The 21,921-nt window shown below is 40.0% G+C and overlaps 1 protein-coding gene and 1 long non-coding RNA gene across 3 annotated transcripts in view; one reads left to right on the top strand and one right to left on the bottom strand.

The window, feature by feature from the left end:
• LSAMP (limbic system associated membrane protein) overlaps nt 1-21,921 on the top strand; it is a 906,496-nt gene that overhangs the window by 655,984 nt on the left and 228,591 nt on the right. The window lies entirely within an intron of this gene.
• Nucleotides 18,215-21,921, bottom strand: part of LOC143814971 (uncharacterized) — a 59,040-nt gene continuing 55,333 nt past the window's right edge. Inside the window, exons 3-4 of the long non-coding RNA XR_013223648.1 lie at nt 20,291-20,415; nt 18,215-18,810 (exon numbers count right to left, since the gene is read on the bottom strand). This is a non-coding gene — a long non-coding RNA (uncharacterized LOC143814971). The remainder of the gene's footprint in view (nt 18,811-20,290; nt 20,416-21,921) is intronic.

Here is a 21,921-nt window from a genome sequence, read left to right as displayed (position 1 = left end):
TAATACTGCCCCTATGTACAAGAATATAACTACTATAATACTGCCCCTATGTACAAGAATATAACTACTATAATACTGCCCCCTATGTACAAGAATATAACTACTATAATACTGCTCCTATGTACAAGAATATACTATAATACTGCCCCCATGTACAAGAATATAACTACTATAATACTGCCCCCTATGTACAAGAATATAACTACTACCCGTGCCCTCCGCTCTGCTAATGACCTCAGGTTAGCATCCTCAATAATCAGAACCTCCCACTCCCGTCTCCAAGACTTTACACGTGCGGCGCCGATTCTTTGGAATGCACTACCTAGGTTAATACAATTAATCCCCAATCCCCACAGTTTTAAGCGTGCCCTAAAAACTCATTTGTTCAGATTGGCCTACCGCCTCAACGCATTAACCTAACTATCCCTGTGTGGCCTATTAATAAAAAAACAACAACATAATCACGTTCCTCCATCATGTTCTCATACACTTTATGCAGTTAATAGCCTCTGTGTCTGTACTGTTACATACTTAGGCAGTTAACTGGTTCATGCAGCTTTACATGAACACCCGAGCCTTACACTATGGCTGGTCCAAACAACTAAAGCAATTGTTACCATCCACCTCTCGTGTCTCCCCTTTTCCTCATAGATTGTAAGCTTGTGAGCAGGGCCCTCATTCCTACTGGTATCTGTTTTGAACTGTGATTTCTGTTATGCTGTAATGTCTATTGTCTGTATAAGTCCCCTCTATAAGTTGTAAAGCGCTGCGGAATATGTTGGCGCTATATAAATAAAATTATTATTATTATTATTACTATAATACTGCTCCTATGTACAAGAATATAACTACTGTAATACTGCTCCTATGTACAAGAATATAACTACTATAATACCGCCCCCTATGTACAAGAATATAACTACTATAATACTGCCCCTATGTACAAAAATATAACTACTATAATACTGCCCCCTATGTACAAGAATATAACTACTATAATACTGCCCCTACGTACAAGAATATAACTACTATAATACTGCCCCCTATGTACAAGAATGTAACTACTATAATACTGCCCCTATGTACAAGAAAATAACTACTATAATACTGCTCCTATGTACAAGAATATACTATAATACTGCCCCTATATACAAGAATATAACTACTATAATACTGCCCCTATGTACAAGAATATAACTACTATAATACTGCCCCTACGTACAAGAATATAACTACTATAATACTGCCCCCTATGTACAAGAATATAACTACTATAATACTGCTCCTATGTACAAGAATATAACTACTGTAATACTGCTCCTATGTACAAGAATATAACTACTATAATACTGCTCCTATGTACAAGAATATAACTACTGTAATACTGCCCCTATGTACAAGAATATAACTACTATAATACTGCCCCCTATGTACAAGAATATAACTACTATAATACTGCCCCTATGTACAAGAAAATAACTACTATAATACTGCCCCCTATGTACAAGAATGTAACTACTATAATACTGCTCCTATGTACAAGAATATAACTACTATAATACTGCCCCTATGTACAAGAATATAACTACTATAATACTGCCCCCTATGTACAAGAATATAACTACTATAATACTGCCCCTATGTACAAGAATATAACTACTATAATACTGCTCCTATGTACAAGAATATAACTACTATAATACTGCTCCCTATGTACAAGAATATACCTACTGTAATACTGCCCCTGTGTACAAGAATATAACTACTATAATACTGCTCCTGTGTACAGGAATATAACTACTATAATACTGCCCCCTATGTACAAGAATATAACTACTATAATACTGCTCCCTATGTACAAGAATATAACTACTATAATACTGCCCCTATGTACAAGAATATAACTACTATAATACTGTTATGTACAAGAATATAACTACTGTAATACTGCCCCTATGTACAAGAATATAACTACTATAATACTGCCCCTATGTACAAGAATATAACTACTATAATACTGCCCCCTATGTACAAGAATATAACTACTATAATACTGCTCCTATGTACAAGAATATACTATAATACTGCCCCCATGTACAAGAATATAACTACTATAATACTGCCCCCTATGTACAAGAATATAACTACTATAATACTGCTCCTATGTACAAGAATATAACTACTGTAATACTGCTCCTATGTACAAGAATATAACTACTATAATACCGCCCCCTATGTACAAGAATATAACTACTATAATACTGCCCCTATGTACAAAAATATAACTACTATAATACTGCCCCCTATGTACAAGAATGTAACTACTATAATACTGCTCCTATGTACAAGAATATAACTACTATAATACTGCCCCTATGTACAAGAATATAACTACTATAATACTGCCCCCTATGTACAAGAATATAACTACTATAATACTGCCCCTATGTACAAGAATATAACTACTATAATACTGCTCCTATGTACAAGAATATAACTACTATAATACTGCTCCCTATGTACAAGAATATACCTACTGTAATACTGCCCCTGTGTACAAGAATATAACTACTATAATACTGCTCCTGTGTACAGGAATATAACTACTATAATACTGCCCCCTATGTACAAGAATATAACTACTATAATACTGCTCCCTATGTACAAGAATATAACTACTATAATACTGCCCCTATGTACAAGAATATAACTACTATAATACTGTTATGTACAAGAATATAACTACTGTAATACTGCCCCTATGTACAAGAATATAACTACTATAATACTGCCCCTATGTACAAGAATATAACTACTATAATACTGCCCCCTATGTACAAGAATATAACTACTATAATACTGCTCCTATGTACAAGAATATACTATAATACTGCCCCCATGTACAAGAATATAACTACTATAATACTGCCCCCTATGTACAAGAATATAACTACTATAATACTGCTCCTATGTACAAGAATATAACTACTGTAATACTGCTCCTATGTACAAGAATATAACTACTATAATACCGCCCCCTATGTACAAGAATATAACTACTATAATACTGCCCCTATGTACAAAAATATAACTACTATAATACTGCCCCCTATGTACAAGAATATAACTACTATAATACTGCCCCTACGTACAAGAATATAACTACTATAATACTGCCCCCTATGTACAAGAATGTAACTACTATAATACTGCCCCTATGTACAAGAAAATAACTACTATAATACTGCTCCTATGTACAAGAATATACTATAATACTGCCCCTATATACAAGAATATAACTACTATAATACTGCCCCTATGTACAAGAATATAACTACTATAATACTGCCCCTACGTACAAGAATATAACTACTATAATACTGCCCCCTATGTACAAGAATATAACTACTATAATACTGCTCCTATGTACAAGAATATAACTACTGTAATACTGCTCCTATGTACAAGAATATAACTACTATAATACTGCTCCTATGTACAAGAATATAACTACTGTAATACTGCCCCTATGTACAAGAATATAACTACTATAATACTGCCCCCTATGTACAAGAATATAACTACTATAATACTGCCCCTATGTACAAGAAAATAACTACTATAATACTGCCCCCTATGTACAAGAATGTAACTACTATAATACTGCTCCTATGTACAAGAATATAACTACTATAATACTGCCCCTATGTACAAGAATATAACTACTATAATACTGCCCCCTATGTACAAGAATATAACTACTATAATACTGCCCCTATGTACAAGAATATAACTACTATAATACTGCTCCTATGTACAAGAATATAACTACTATAATACTGCTCCCTATGTACAAGAATATACCTACTGTAATACTGCCCCTGTGTACAAGAATATAACTACTATAATACTGCTCCTGTGTACAGGAATATAACTACTATAATACTGCCCCCTATGTACAAGAATATAACTACTATAATACTGCTCCCTATGTACAAGAATATAACTACTATAATACTGCCCCTATGTACAAGAATATAACTACTATAATACTGTTATGTACAAGAATATAACTACTGTAATACTGCCCCTATGTACAAGAATATAACTACTATAATACTGCCCCTATGTACAAGAATATAACTACTATAATACTGCCCCCTATGTACAAGAATATAACTACTATAATACTGCTCCTATGTACAAGAATATACTATAATACTGCCCCCATGTACAAGAATATAACTACTATAATACTGCCCCCTATGTACAAGAATATAACTACTATAATACTGCTCCTATGTACAAGAATATAACTACTGTAATACTGCTCCTATGTACAAGAATATAACTACTATAATACCGCCCCCTATGTACAAGAATATAACTACTATAATACTGCCCCTATGTACAAAAATATAACTACTATAATACTGCCCCCTATGTACAAGAATATAACTACTATAATACTGCCCCTACGTACAAGAATATAACTACTATAATACTGCCCCCTATGTACAAGAATGTAACTACTATAATACTGCCCCTATGTACAAGAAAATAACTACTATAATACTGCTCCTATGTACAAGAATATACTATAATACTGCCCCTATATACAAGAATATAACTACTATAATACTGCCCCTATGTACAAGAATATAACCTCTATAATACTGTCCCTATGTACAAGAATATAACTACTATAATACTGCTCCCTATGTACAAGAATATAACAACTATAATACTGCCCCTATATACAAGAATATAACTACTATAATCCTGCCACTATGTACAAGAATATAACTACTATAATACTGCCCCTATGTGCAAGAATATAACTACTATAATACTGCCCCCTATGTACAAGAATGTAACTACTATAATACTGCTCCTACGTACAAGAATATAACTACTATAATACTGCCCCTATGTACAAGAATATAACTACTATAATACTGCCCCCTATGTACAAGAATATAACTACTATAATACTGCCCCTATGTACAAGAATATAACTACTATAATACTGCCCCTATGTGCAAGAATATAACTACTATAATACTGTTATGTACAAGAATATAACTACTATAATACTGTTATGTACAAGAATATAACTACTATAATACTGTTATGTACAAGAATATAACTACTGTAATACTGCCCCTATGTACAAGAATATAACTACTATAATACTGCCCCTATGTACAAGAATATAACTACTATAATACTGCCCCCTATGTACAAGAATATAACTACTATAATACTGCTCCTATGTACAAGAATATACTATAATACTGCCCCCATGTACAAGAATATAACTACTATAATACTGCCCCCTATGTACAAGAATATAACTACTATAATACTGCTCCTATGTACAAGAATATAACTACTGTAATACTGCCCCTATGTACAAGAATATAACTACTATAATACTGCCCCCTATGTACAAGAATATAACTACTATAATACTGCCCCTATGTACAAGAATATAACTACTATAATACTGCCCCCTATGTACAAGAATGTAACTACTATAATACTGCTCCTATGTACAAGAATATAACTACTATAATACTGCCCCTATGTACAAGAATATAACTACTATAATACTGCTCCTATGTACAAGAATATAACTACTATAATACTGCTCCCTATGTACAAGAATATACCTACTATAATACTGCCCCTGTGTACAAGAATATAACTACTATAATACTGCTCCTGTGTACAGGAATATAACTACTATAATACTGCCCCCTATGTACAAGAATATAACTACTATAATACTGCTCCCTATGTACAAGAATATAACTACTATAATACTGCCCCTATGTACAAGAATATAACTACTATAATACTGTTATGTACAAGAATATAACTACTGTAATACTGCCCCTATGTACAAGAATATAACTACTATAATACTGCCCCTATCTACAAGAATATAACTACTATAATACTGCCCCCTATGTACAAGAATATAACTACTATAATACTGCTCCTATGTACAAGAATATACTATAATACTGCCCCCATGTACAAGAATATAACTACTATAATACTGCCCCCTATGTACAAGAATATAACTACTATAATACTGCTCCTATGTACAAGAATATAACTACTGTAATACTGCTCCTATGTACAAGAATATAACTACTATAATACCGCCCCTATGTACAAGAATATAACTACTATAATACTGCCCCTATGTACAAAAATATAACTACTATAATACTGCCCCCTATGTACAAGAATATAACTACTATAATACTGCCCCTATGTACAAGAATATAACTACTATAATACTGCCCCCTATGTACAAGAATGTAACTACTATAATACTGCTCCTATGTACAAGAATATAACTGCTATAATACTGCCCCTATGTACAAGAAAATAACTACTATAATACTGCTCCTATGTACAAGAATATAACTACTATAATACTGCCACCTATGTACAAGAATATAACTACTATAATACTGCCCCTATGTACAAGAATATAACTACTATAATACTGCCCCCTATGTACAAGAATATAACTACTATAATACTGCCCCTATGTACAAGAATATAACTACTATAATACTGCCCCCTATGTACAAGAATGTAACTACTATAATACTGCTCCTATGTACAAGAATATAACTACTATAATACTGCCCCTATGTACAAGAATATAACTACTATAATACTGCCCCTATGTACAAGAATATAACTACTATAATACTGCTTTTATGAACAAGAATATAACTACTATAATACTTCCCCCTATGTACAAGAATGTAACTACTATAATACTGCTCCTATGTACAAGAATATAACTACTATAATACTGCCCCCTATGTACAAGAATATAACTACTATAATACTGCCCCTATGTACAAGAATATAACTACTATAATACTGCTCCTATGTACAAGAATATAACTACTATAATACTGCTCCCTATGTACAAGAATATACCTACTATAATACTGCCCCTGTGTACAAGAATATAACTACTATAATACTGCTCCTGTGTACAAGAATATAACTACTATAATACTGCCCCCTATGTATAAGAATATAACTACTATAATACTGCTCCTATGTACAAGAATGTAACTACTATAATACTGCTCCCTATGTACAAGAATATAACTACTATAATACTGCTCCCTATGTACAAGAATATAACTACTATAATACTGTCCCTATGTACAAGAATATAACTACTATAATACTGCCCCCTATGTATAAGAATATAACTACTATAATACTGCTCCTATGTACAAGAATATAACTACTATAATACTGCCCCCTATATACAAGAATATAACTACTATAATACTGCCCCTATGTACAAGAATATAACTACTATAATACTGCCCCTATGTACAAGAATATAATTACTATAATACTGCCCCTATGTACAAGAATATAACTACTATAATACTGCTCCTATTTATACAAGATTATTGGACCCTAGTAGGCAGCATACGGTATATATGAAGCATCTTGTGGTGGATACTCGTACTCTTGCTCTTTATGTGTGCAACATGACGGTGAACACTAGAATTGATAACACATTGGGATATTACATTTCACAGTACATTGCCTGCACAGCTCTCCACTTACTTCTCGAGTCTCCTGCTTCATATTGACATTTGCAGACTACATATAATCACCACCCTAAAACCTGAAGATTAATTGTGATTTGTAAAAATTTCAGCTCAATTAATTTGACGAAATTTCTTGCGACTTGAATGTAGGTTACAATGTGGTTTATATATTATGGAAGCGAGCGCCTGGAATCTCTCCAGGGTCGTATTATTTCTTGTATCACAAGTTCAGAATTAGACAGTAAACTGCGGAGAGCAGCCAGAGCCGATGGTGTCGCCAAAGGAAGAAAAGGCAGAAAAAGATACAGGAGTATTGTAAAACTAGAGAGTGTGAACAGGTAAATATCTGATATCTGCACAGACCATTACTTGTCATTTATTAGTTACAAATGTGAAACTACAACTGACAGACAAGCAAATAAGTGAGAAAAGTCATCACCGCACACAGCAGCCGAGTGCAGCAGACAGTTTAATAAAGGAAGCGAGGGAATGCACTTTCCAAAAATGTATCTATATACCAGAAGCTTAGGTTATACCAGCTGTACATATATCATTATATACAGGAGATGCCCAGGTTATACCAGCTGTACATATATCATTATATACAGGAGATGCCCAGGTTATACCAGCTGTACATATAGAATTATATACAGGAGATGCCCAGGTTATACCAGCCTGTACATATATAACTATATACAGGAGATGCCCAGGTTATACCAGCTGTACCTATATAATTATATACAGGAGATGCCTAGGTTATACCAGCTGTACATATATAACTATATACAGGAGATGCCCAGGTTATACCAGCCTGTACATATATAACTATATACAGGAGATGCCCAGGTTATACCAGCCTGTACATATATAACTATATACAGGAGATGCCCAGGTTATACTAGCCTGTACATATATAACTATATACAGGAGATGCCCAGGTTATACCAGCTGTACCTATATAATTATATACAGGAGATGCCTAGGTTATACCAGCTGTACATATATAACTATATACAGGAGATGCCCAGGTTATACCAGCCTGTACATATATAACTATATACAGGAGATGCCCAGGTTATACTAGCCTGTACATATATAACTATATACAGGAGATGCCCAGGTTATACCAGCTGTACCTATATAATTATATACAGGAGATGCCCAGGTTATACCGGCTGTACATATATAATTATATACAGGAGATGCCCAGGTTATACCGACTGTACATATATAATTATATACAGGAGATGCCCAGGTTATACCAGCTGTACATATATAACTATATACAGGAGATGCCTAGGTTATACCAGCTGTACATATATAACTATATACAGGAGATGCCCAGGTTATACCAGCCTGTACATATATAATTATATACAGGAGATGCCCAGGTTATACCGGCTGTACATATATAATTATATACAGGAGATGCCCAGGTTATACCAGCTGTACCTATATAATTATATACAGGAAATGCCCAGGTTATACCAGCCTGTACATACAGTATATACAGATGCCCAGGTTTTATCAGGGCCATTATAAACAGTTTTTACAGATTGGCCTATAGATTTCGGCAGTAGTGGAACCTCTGCAGGACTATGTGAGGAACGTTTCCTGCTTCTTAGGCCTCTTTCACACTTCTTTGTAGCCCCGTCGAGATACGTTGTTTTTTGAGAAAACAGGATCCTGCATTTTCTCATAGACTTGTATTATGGATGGCCGCTCTCTCTTTCTCTCCTCCAGAATCTTATATTATAACATTCGGCCAGGAACTATGTTGATGCATCCGTCATAATACTGGATGCGTCACACGTTTTCCTTTTTTTCACAACGTCTGTTGACGCGTCATTTCACTGCACTATGACGCACCGCCTTACTCACACTAAGGAGGCCTTACTCACACGTTTCGCTGCTCAGATACATTTTATCGGCTCATTGTATCACTGTGTGACACGTTGAGTGAATGTTCTGCAGGATTCTTCTCCCCAGAAATGACTCTGCAGACTTCACCCCTGTGATTTACTAATGTTAGAACTAGTCCCGTCTTGAATTTCTTTCCGGCATCTTGTCCGCCCGGAATCTGCTGCGTCCTCTTAGGATTTATTCCCGGCTTTTTTTCCATCTGTTTATAGGAGATATTTGCATCTGATCAACATATCATTGCAGCCAAGAGAAGGGTTTTCGTGGCTGGAGACTTGGCGTTTCCTTCTGAACAACTACGTTTGTCTCCTTGGAGTTTCCTTGCCTTCTGATAGAACATAATAAGCCTTTACAGGGGTCTTTGGGGGGGTTCTAAAGTACAGAATTGGGGATGGGGTGTCAATCAACTGGACCATATTCTATTCAGCTTTCTGTACCTTCTACCTATTTAGCCTAAACCAAGTTCACAAAGTCTACTGGACCGTGCACCTTCTGCCCTATAGCGGGGGCGCCGCTTATCTCCATAGGGTACATTAATTGGAATCTATTAATTGTAATCTATCCAAACTTTACAGGGTTTGATCAGTAGCTAGAAGGACTATTATACTGTATCTATGGTCAGCAATTGGGTACCGGACCAAGCTGCCGACCACTCTGCCCTGGACAATCCCTTTAATTTCCAATAAGCAGACAAATAACAAAGCATAGGTATAATCCCCCTCCTCATCATCTTAATATTTATTATCAAGGGACATGATAAAGGATTAAGAGGTTCAATGATAGGAGAAACCCTATAAACAGCGCCACTCCTGTCCAAAGGTTGTATACAGTATTGCAGCTCTGCCCCATTCACTTCCATGGAGCAGAGTTGCAATACCTGACACAACCAATGGACTGGTGTGGCGCTGTTATTTTCTGATCCTGGCTGCTTTCATGTCTCAGTCTTGATACTTTTCCCCAGCTGATATTTATAATAATGAATGTTTTAAGAAAAGTCAGTGTGAATTCTTGTCGAGCTGCAATTTCTGGAGTTCGCAGACAATCCCCTGTAGCTAACACTCTGCCGCAGGCGCTAATAGGAAATCTCCATTTAGGTTCTTGCAATTACAAGATACCATAAATAAATGGATGGAGTAAGATGAGACCCCCCCAGTGATACCTGCCTGATAACACACAAGGAAAACATAGTAAGTAGCCTGAAGTAGGGCAGGACCCCTCTACTATATAGAATGAGACCACTCATGCCTATAGCTGTACCAGAGCTGAATTTGTAACGGTTCATTTGTACAACTTTTGCACCAACAATTGTTTTGAAAAGCTTGTAAAAATGCTACTATGAATACTACAAAATAACAAAAAGCATCATTCACTACTTACCTGCAGATTTCCCCAGAGATCCATCACTGAGCTGAATATCTACACAGTGACTGCACCAGCAGAATAGTGAGTGCAGCTCTGGGGTATAATGCAGGATGTAACTCAGGATCAGTAATGTAATGTATGTACACAGTGACTGCACCAGCAGAATAGTGAGTGCAGCTCTGGGGTATAATGCAGGATGTAACTCAGGATCAGTAATGTAATGTATGTACACAGTGACTGCACCAGCAGAATAGTGAGTGCAGCTGTGGAGTATAATACAGGAGGTAACTCAGGATCAGTAATGTAATGTATGTACACAGTGACTGCACCAGCAGAATAGTGAGTGCAGCTCTGGAGTATAATACAGGATGTAACTCAGGATCAGTAATGTATGTACACAGTGACTGCACCAGCAGAATAGTGAGTGCAGCTCTGGAGTATAATACAGGATGTAACTCAGGATCAGTAATGTAATGTATGTACACAGTGACTGCACCAGCAGAATAGTGAGTGCAGCTCTGGGGTATAATACAGGATGTAACTCAGGATCAGTAATGTAATGTATGTACACAGTGACTGCACCAGCAGAATAGTGAGTGCAGCTCTGGAGGATAATACAGGATGTAACCCAGGATCAGTAATGTAATGTACTTACACAGTGACTGCACCAGCAGAATAGTGAGTGCAGCTCTGGGGTATAATACAGGATGTAACTCAGGATCAGTAATGTAATGTATGTACACAGTGACTGCACCAGCAGAATAGTGAGTGCAGCTCTGGAGTATAATACAGGATGTAACTCAGGATCAGTAATGTATGTACACAGTGACTGCACCAGCAGAATAGTGAGTGCAGCTCTGGGGTATGATATAGGATGTAACTCAGGATCAGTAATGTAATGTATGTACACAGTGACTGCACCAGCAGAATAGTGAGTGCAGCTCTGGAATATAATACAGGATGTAACTCAGGATCAGTAATGTAATGTATGTACACAGTGACTGCACCAGCAGAATAGTGAGTGCAGCTCTGGAGTATAATACAGGATGTAACTCAGGATCAGTAATGTAATTTATGTACACAGTCACTGCACCAGCAGAATAGAGAGTGCAGCTCTGGGGTATAATATAGGATGTAACTCAGGATCAGTAATGTAATGTATGTACACAGTCACTGCACCAGCAGAATAGTGAGTGCAGCTCTGGGGTATAATACAGGATGTAACTCAGGATCAGTAATGTAATGTATGTACACAGTCACTGCACCAGCAGAATAGTGAGTGCAGCTCTGGAGTATAATACAGGATGTAACTCAGGATCAGTAATGTAATGTATGTACACAGTGACTGCACTAGCAGAATAGTGAGTGCAGCTCTGGAGTATAATACAGGATGTAACTCAGGATCAGTAATGTAATGGATGTACATAGTGACTGCACCAGCAGAATAGTGAGTGCAGCTCTGGGGTATAATACAGGATGTAACTCAGGATCAGTAATGTAATGTATGTACACAGTGACTGTACCAGCAGAATAGTGAGTGCAGCTCTGGGGTATAATACAGGATGTAACTCAGGATCAGTAATGTAATGTATGTACACAGTGACTGTACCAGCAGAATAGTGAGTGCAGCTCTGGGGTATAATACAGGGTGTAACTCAGGATCAGTAATGTAATGTATGTACACAGTGACAGCACCAGCAGAATAGTGAGTGCAGCTCTGGGGTATAATACAGGATGTAACTCAGGATCAGTAATGTAATGTATGTACACAGTGACTGTACCAGCAGAATAGTGAGTGCAGCTCTGGGGTATAATACAGGATGTAACTCAGGATCAGTAATGTAATGTATGTACACAGTGACTGTACCAGCAGAATAGTGAGTGCAGCTCTGGAGTATAATACAGGATGTAACTCAGGATCAGTAATGTAATGTATGTACACAGTGACTGCACCAGCAGAGTAGTGAGTGCAGCTCTGGGGTATAATACAGGATGTAACTCAGGATCAGTAATGTAATGTATGTACACAGTGACTGCACCAGCAGAGTAGTGAGTGCAGCTCTGGAGTATAATACAGGATGTAACTCAGGATCAGTAATGTAATGTATGTACACAGTGACTGCACCAGCAGAGTAGTGAGTGCAGCTCTGGGGTATAATACAGGATGTAACTCAGGATCAGTACAGGATATATAATTAGTGATGAGCGAGTGTACTGGTTGCTCGGGTTTTCCAGAGAACGCTCAGTTGACCTCCAAGTATTTTTTAGTGTTCGGAGATTTAGTTTTCATCACCTCAGCTGAATGATTTACAGCTGCTACCCAGCCTTGTACATGTGGGGGTTGCCTGGTTGGTAGGGAATCCCCACATGTAATCAAGCTGGCTAATAGCTGTAAATCATTCAGCTGCCGCGATGAAAACTAAATCTCCGAGCAGTCATTCATAAATACTCGGAGGTCACCCGAACGTGCTCTGGAAGACCCAAGCAACGAGTATACTCGCTCATCACTATATATAATGTAATGCATGTACACAATATTTTGGAGTATCTTTCCAGAACCCACATAATGCCCTTTTTTTATAGTCCAGATCTAGGACCTCTGAGCGCTATTAATAAAGGTCCGGGCTCCGGAGTAGCAGTCGCTCGTCCTAGTAAATAAGAGATTTATACCGGTATAAAGCTGCTCAGCCAGAGCTGCGACCAGTGACGATGTGGAAGGTCCAATATCAGCTGCTCTCGCTCCGCCGTATGTTATCCGGATGGAACGTATCCGTCACTCCCTCCGCGCTGACATTTATATAGATGCTACGGGAGCCGCAGTAAATTGTTTTGTGTTCTGCTTATATCAATATATTTATTCAAAAATAACCATAACTCAGCGATGATCCATCTGCCGGAGCCCACAGTGCCCGAGTGTAAGTGCGAAGCTGTAATCACATCCTGATTTGTGGGGATATTGATTTACAACGAGGAGATGTTTGGTTTCACTTACATGATTTGTGGTTTTTCTTGGTGGATGGTGACACTAGAAGTACCAGCATGCCTCCAGGGTGGAGTCAATGTGCTTTAATGCAAATGTGTCAGAACGGGTGTGCTGCTATGCTAAATGTCAGAATATAATAAAGGGCAGAAGATGGGGAGATGCAGGACTCACAGGCTTTCTATATGAGTAGGGGAGAAGCAGGACTCACAGGCTTTCTATATGAGTAGGGGAGAAGCAGGACTCACAGGCTTTCTATAAGAGTAGGGGAGAAGCAGGACTCACAGGCTTTCTATATGAGTAGGGGAGAAGCAGGACTCAGGCTTTCTATAAGAGTAGGGGAGAAGCAGGACTCACAGGCTTTCTATAAGAGTAGGGGAGAAGCAGGACTCACAGGCTTTCTATATGAGTAGGGGAGAAGCAGGACTCACAGGCTTTCTATATGAGTAGGGGAGAAGCAGGAATCAAAGGCTTTCTATATGAGTAGGGGAGAAGCAGGACTCACAGGCTTTCTATATGAGTAGGAGGAGATGAAGGACTCACAGGCTTTCTATATGAGTAGGGGAGAAGCAGGACTCACAGGCTTTCTATATGAGTAGGGGAGAAGCAGGACTCACAGGCTTTCTATATGAGTAGGGGAGAAGCAGGACTCGCAGGCTTTCTATATGAGTAGGAGGAGATGAAGGACTCACAGGCTTTCTATATGAGTAGGGGAGAAGCAGGAATCAAAGGCTTTCTATAAGAGTAGGGGGCAAGCAGGACTCATAGGCTTTCTATATGAGGAGGAGATGAAGGACTCGCAGGCTTTCTATATGAGTAGGGGAGAAGCAGGACTCGCAGGCTTTCTATATGAGTAGGAGGAGATGCAAGTGCAGCACCCCAGGTTCCTGGTCGTTGCAGTAATAATCTCCTCTAGGGGGGAGTGAAGTTACGTTTGGAGGCAAAAGAAGGACAACCGAATCCAGGTATCACAAACATGCAACACATTTTGTACTCCAGTCCACCAGGGGGAGCTATGCTCCTATTTATTAGGGCACTCTTCACACTTAGGTAAAACTGGTTGCCTGGGGAGGAAGTTAGTTAGTTGCTGGCTGAGCTTTGCTCAGGTAGTTGGTCCCTGGCAGGGGCGGGAGCCTGTCAGAGCCCGAGACAGAAGGATACAAGGCTGTGTCTGCCCTAAGTGCGGCAGTTCCTAAGAAAGGACACAAAAAGAGAATTGTATTGTAGAGAGGGTGAAGAAGTCGTAGCAACGGAGTGGGTACCAGAAGGAGTTCTGCCCTGCACAGGCTGCCTCCTTCTGAGGCGCAGGATCCCGGTAGCCGGAACACCGAGGGAGCAACAGTCCTTTATGCCTTGCTCCAGAGACCGGCAGGACAGCTAATTGCAAGTTACTGATCCACCCCTACACCCAGGAGGCACGGTGGCACCCATGAGAGGCCGGGGCATGATAGAGTCCCTGTAAAAAGCCTCAGGCCACCGGTCATACGGGTTTGTCCTATCCATCTGGGGGACAGAGTGAGAGAGATATAACACCAATAACATCTACAACATCTGTGAGGACCTTATGAGAGGCTCAGCAGGGAGGTACTACAACACCCAGGCGCTAGAGGAAGGCTACTGATTTCCACCTGGATAAGGGGACTCTGGATTTGACTCCAAACTGGCCGGACTCTGCCTGCCCTGTGGTCCGTACCCTGGACTGTGGATGCTGAAGTCTTCAGTAAAGGTAAAGAGACTGCGACCTTGTGTCCTCGTTATTCACTGCGCCTCTCACCATGTCTATATAAGCAGGTGGGAGAAGCAGGACTCACAGGCTTTCTATATGAGTAGGAGGAGATGCAGGACTCACAAGCTTTCTATACGAGCAGATGGGAGAACCTGGACTCACAGGCTTTCTATATGAGTAGGTGGGTGATAAAAGACTCACAGGCTTTCTATATGAGTAGGAGGAGATGCAGGACTCACAAGCTTTCTATACGAGCAGATGGGAGAAGCAGGACTCACAGGCTTTCTATATGAGTAGGTGGGTGATAAAAGACTCACAGGCTTTCTATATGAGTAGGAGGAGATGCAGGACTCACAAGCTTTCTATACGAGCAGATGGGAGAAGCAGGACTCACAGGCTTTCTATATGAGTAGGTGGGTGATAAAAGACTCACAGGCTTTCTATACGAGTAATGTGTTGTTTTTTCTCCTAAATGGGATTGGATTGATGAAGGGATTGATGTTTGTTGAAGTAAAAATAAGCAGAGCCGATGTGCTGCACATGATCTCAGCCTCTGACCAGAAACTCATCCTACAGCCCCTCAGCTCTGCTACATACAGCTGGATGTTAGGTCCTGAAGGGCACAGTACAGCTACTCACTCTCCCTGGTGGTCTTTGTGTTGTAGTGGGGGCAGCACATGTGAACTTTCATCATGACTCTGTCTAATCTCACATTGTGAGGACGGATCTGCTAATCTGTAAGTGCTGTAAAGATCACTGAACTTTCCATTTAAAGGGAATGTGTCTTCGGAAACTGGCCTATATTTTTTATATCAGGTTTTTGTTTTATCTGTTTTTTTACAATATTTTGGGCAATGTTTATTTTCCCAAATCACGATTTTTACTGAAAATAAAAATGAAAAGTCTTGCAATTTTCACTCGGGAGGACTGGGGCTAATGGGTGTGTGGCCACAATACATGGAATTCCCATCAGTATTTGTAAGATAAGACCAGGAGGGTGATAAATGCAGAAGTAGTGATGAGTTTCTATGATATTTTCCTGATTGTTCCCCTCCTGGTTTTGGCTACAAATACTGAGGTAAAATACTGACCGAATACTGAGCGTGTGACCGCGGCTTTACACTAAGAAGTGGAGCCGCACAAACTTGGGATTGATATCAGGGGTAAAGTGTGATGTGTCCGCGCGTCTTCCTGTACATTCTCCAGGACTTCGGCCCCATTTACTTTTCTTCTCTCGATGTCAGCGCAGAAAGTGAGAAGTAATTGAATATCTGTGAGACGCGGCCGGACGAGTCCCCAGACACCGGGGATCACGCCGGACCCGGGCGCACTGACAGACGGGTGACTGGGGTTGGATGCAATCTCAATTTACAGAGATGGAGAATGGATTGCTAAAAAGTGTCAGGGAGAGAATTGTGAGCGACCAATGACAGCGCAGGATTCTCCCCGACAGGTAACTGACAGCGATGTGACAGCTCCGGCGCCGGCCGCTCAGCCAAAGGCCAGTCTGAGACCCTCGTGAAAAACTCACAATGCATCAGCCTGAGTCTCCAGGATCAAAAATGGGAAACAAAAAGAATATTCCCTGAGCAACCAGTGTATCTGAGCCCGTCATGTGTGATACCATCTGATGTTCCATTATATCTGAGCCCGTCATGTGAGATACCATGTGATGTTCCATTGTATCTGAGCCCGTCATGTGTGATACCATGTGATGTTCCAGTGTATCTGAGCCCGTCATGTGAGATACCATGTGATGTTCCAGTGTATCTGAGCCCGTCATGTGAGATACCATGTGATGTTCCAGTGTATCTGAGCCCGTCATGTGAGATACCATGTGATGTTCCAGTGTATCTGAGCCCATCATGTGTGATACCATCTGATGTTCCAGTGTATCTGAGCCCGTCATGTGTGATACCATCTGATGTTCCATTGTATCTGAGCCCGTCATGTGAGATACCATGTGATGTTCCATTGTATCTGAGCCCGTCATGTGTGATACCATGTGATGTTCCAGTGTATCTGAGCCCATTATGTGTGATCCCATGTGATGTTCCAGTGTATCTGAGCCCATTATGTGTGATCCCATGTGATGTTCCAGTGTATCTGAGCCCGTCATGTGTGATACCATCTGATGTTCCAGTGTATCTGAGCCCATCATGTGTGATACCATCTGATGTTCCATTGTATCTGAGCCCGTCATTTGTGATACCATGTGATGTTCCATTGTATCTGAGCCCGTCGTGTGTGATACCATGTGATGTTCCAGTGTATCTGAGCCCGTCATGTGAGATACCATGTGATGTTCCATTGTATCTGAGCCCGTCATGTGTGATACCATCTGATGTCCCATTGTATCTGAGCCCGTCATGTGTGATACCATGTGATGTTCCAGTGTATCTGAGCCCGTCATGTGAGATACCATGTGATGTTCCATTGTATCTGAGCCCGTCATGTGTGATACTGTTGAGGGAGGATTTAAAGTGATCCTTCACGGTTAACCCAGTGATTTCCAAATTAATATATAAGGTGTTGCCGGCAACTGAAAATGACCAGACGGAGACGTGTGTCTCTGTATGGGGGATCGAGCTGATCTCTAGCCCCCGTTTATTCTGCATGACTTTATCATAGTCATAGAAATTACACTTCAACCAATCAGCATAAGAACACGCTCACGGCTCTTAGCCTATAAGAATGCAGGAACAATCTGTGCGTCAAAGTTTTGTAGAACAATACACCCTCAGTCTCATGTTCTACCGAGGTTGCAACAATCAACGTCTCATCAAAATCTCATAACAGCTGTAACCTTTAGCCTACTAACAAAATTTATATCAAAACAACAAAATGGAGTCGAAAAGCACAAAATGGAGATTCTTTCTTAATTTCTTCCTTCACATTCCCCCCTAGATAAATTTTGTTAATTAATGTCCAGCATCAGAGGTACTATCCCAAGCTATAAGCTCGAGGGATACTGGTCTTCACATGACTGGTGCCATGTTACCAGCCATGGCTGTTGCGGCGTACCCGTCCCCCCTGTATACTAGAATTTACGAATAACAATTATTGATAACAGTAGTGGGGATCCTTTGAAGATAGCCATGCGCTTGGCTTCAACATCTTCATCAGATAACTTTGTGAAATCGGTGTAGAGAAGAGCAGAGGTGGCAACGCTTTCAGTTTCATCACTAGTTATCCTAGTGCAGAATTTCCTAATACACACAGAAATACACCAAAAAACAAGTTTTAGTATTACATACATGACAAAGATAAAGGTGAATACTGGCAGCCATTTTAAATACAGTTATATCTGCAAACATAGGAAAAAGTTATTGTTTCACAGTATGAGAGTATAGCAGTACAAAAAAGGTATAAAGATATATATTTTCACCTTGACAATCCCCCCTAAACACTAAGTTTTTTTCCCTAAAGAAAGATCCTTCGAGACTGTCCATGTGATGGGAAAAGGGGAGGTGGATTTCTTCATCCAGACACCTCAGAAACTCTCCCCTAGCGAGAGGCCTCCAGGCAGCTGAACCCTTCACTAACCTCACATGGAGTTCTCCCACTGTCCCTAAACTAAATCTCTTAGCATCATCTGAGAATGGGGGGGGTTTGTTTACTCTCTTGAGGGGGACATACTTAGGGATCTCCCCTGGATCAGTACCATCATACTCTGGTGGGTCTACTTCTTGATTGAGGAAGGTGCCAGTCGGGATTGCTTTTACTAACTACCTAGGCCTGCCCAGGTGTACTTATACGTCCATCATATTATCATTGTTTGTTTGTAAAATGAGAGAGGTTGGTTCTCAGGGTCAGCCAATTGTTTTTGCATAGCTAGCTAGTCAGAGGGCCTCCAGGGATAATACTCCTGTATCTGTCTTACCCTACCTGATGTGGTTGGTTCTCTGGTGGTGGGGGCGACATGACATGCTGGTCTACAGCTCCTTCCCAAAAGGATTACTGTCAGCCTACTCCTAAAAGTTAATGTCTCCAGTATCCACCAACCACAATCCTGTGTCAGCTTCTTATGTCACTACATGTGATCTTGTCTGGACAGGATTCAGTGTAATTCTCTTAGGTCGGGTTGCAGCACGGGTCATACAAGTGTTAGGGCCCAAATCCTCAACTATATCCTAAAAGGCATCACAGCTATAATTGACAAATCTTTGTTCACTGTAATATATACATATATATATTTGATCCATTCAACATTTTTTATTAATCTGCACCTGTGGGATTATAGAAGCAAAGCCAGCATAAATCTGGTTCTGGGCTTTAAACTGGTCAGGCACCCCCCTTGGCACCCCAATAGCATCAATATATACTAGTGGATCTTCTTCATAACTCATGTGGAGCTGATCGAGACTTCTCCTCTTTCTGGTAGGTTCATCAGTAGTGTTGAGCATTCCGATACCGCAAGTATCGGGTATCGGCCGATACTTGCTGTATCGGAATTCCGACACCGAGATCCGATACTTTTGTGGTATCGGGTATCGGTATCGAAACAACATTAATGTAAAAATGTGTAAAAGAGAGAATCAAAACAAAAAATATTGCCACACTCACCTCTATATGATTCCACCCAAGAATCATCCCACTCCGGGGACAAACCTCAGATCCTCTTTGCAGCAACAAACACAGGAAAACCACACCAAACGGTCAGTCTGGACAGTATAACTGCCAACTTACCGTGGTTGTTGTGGGGATGATCAGTCCCAATTTTCCAGTGCCTGTGTCCGGTCCGAGGGTCCTTTGTCTTGTTGTCCTCCGGGCGGCAGAAGCGTTCCTGCTTGGATCCCGGGTTTCGGCACCAACTGTTGAGGGAGGATTTAAAGTGATCCTTCACAGTTAACCCAGTGATTTCCAAATTAATATATAAGGTGTTGCCGGCAACTGAAAATGACCAGACGGAGACGTGTGTCTCTGTATGGGGGATCGAGCTGATCTCTAGCCCCCGTTTATTCTGCATGACTTTATCATAGTCATAGAAATTACACTTCAACCAATCAGCATAAGAACACGCTCACGGTTCTTAGCCTATAAGAATGCAGGAACAATCTGTGCGTCAAAGTTTTGTAGAACAATACACCCTCAGTCTCATGTTCTACCGAGGTTGCAACAATCAAGGTCTCATCAAAATCTCATAACAGCTGTAACCTTTAGCCTACTAACAAAATTTATATCAAAACAACAAAATGGAGTCGAAAAGCACAAAATGGAGATTCTTTCTTAATTTCTTCCTTCACAATACCATGTGATGTTCCAGTTTATCTGAGCCCGTCATGTGTGATACCATCTGATGTTCCATTGTATCTGAGCCCGTCATGTGAGATACCATGTGATGTTCCATTGTATCTGAGCCCGTCATGTGAGATACCATGTGATGTTCCAGTGTATCTGAGCCCATCATGTGTGATACCATGTGATGCTCCAGTGTTTCTGAGCCCGTCATGTGTGATACCATGTGATGTTCCAGTGTATCTGAGCCCGTCATGTGTGATACCATGTGATGTTCCAGTGTATCTGAGCCCGTCATGTGTTATACCATGTGATGTTCCATTGTATCTGAGCACGTCATGTGTGATACCATCTGATGTTCCATTGTATCTGAGCCCATCATGTGTGATACCATCTGATGTTCCATTGTATCTGAGCCCGTCATGTGTGATACCATCTGATGTTCCAGTGTATCTGAGCCCGTCATGTGTTATACCATGTGATGTTCCATTGTATCTGAGCCCATCATGTGTGATACCATGTGATGTTCCAGTGTATCTGAGCCCGTCATGTGTGATACCATCTGATGTTCCAGTGTATCTGAGCCCGTCATGTGTGATACCATCTGATGTTCCATTGTATCTGAGCCCTTCATGTGTGATACCATCTGATGTTCCATTGTATCTGAGCCCGTCATGTGTGATACCATCTGATGTTCCAGTGTATCTGAGCCCGTCATGTGTGATACCATGTGATGTTCCAGTGTATCTGAGCCCATCATGTGTGATACCATGTGATGTTCCAGTGTATCTGAGCCCGTCATGTGTGATACCATCTGATGTCCCAGTGTATATAAGCCCGTCATGTGTGATACCATGTGATGTTCCAGTGTATCTGAGCCCGTCATGTGTGATACCATCTGATGTTCCAGTGTATCTGAGCCCGTCATGTGTGATACCATGTGATGTTCCATTGTATCTGAGCCCGTCATGTGTGATACCATCTGATGTTCCAGTGTATCTGAGCCCGTCATGTGTGATACCATGTGATGTTCCAGGTATCTGAGCCCGTCATGTGTGATACCATCTGATGTTCCATTGTAT

Source organism: Ranitomeya variabilis, chromosome 3 (genome assembly GCF_051348905.1).
Source record: "Ranitomeya variabilis isolate aRanVar5 chromosome 3, aRanVar5.hap1, whole genome shotgun sequence".
NCBI lineage: Eukaryota > Metazoa > Chordata > Amphibia > Anura > Dendrobatidae > Ranitomeya > Ranitomeya variabilis.
Note: the sequence above shows the minus strand (reverse complement) of the source record. Positions and strands in the feature narration are given on the sequence as shown.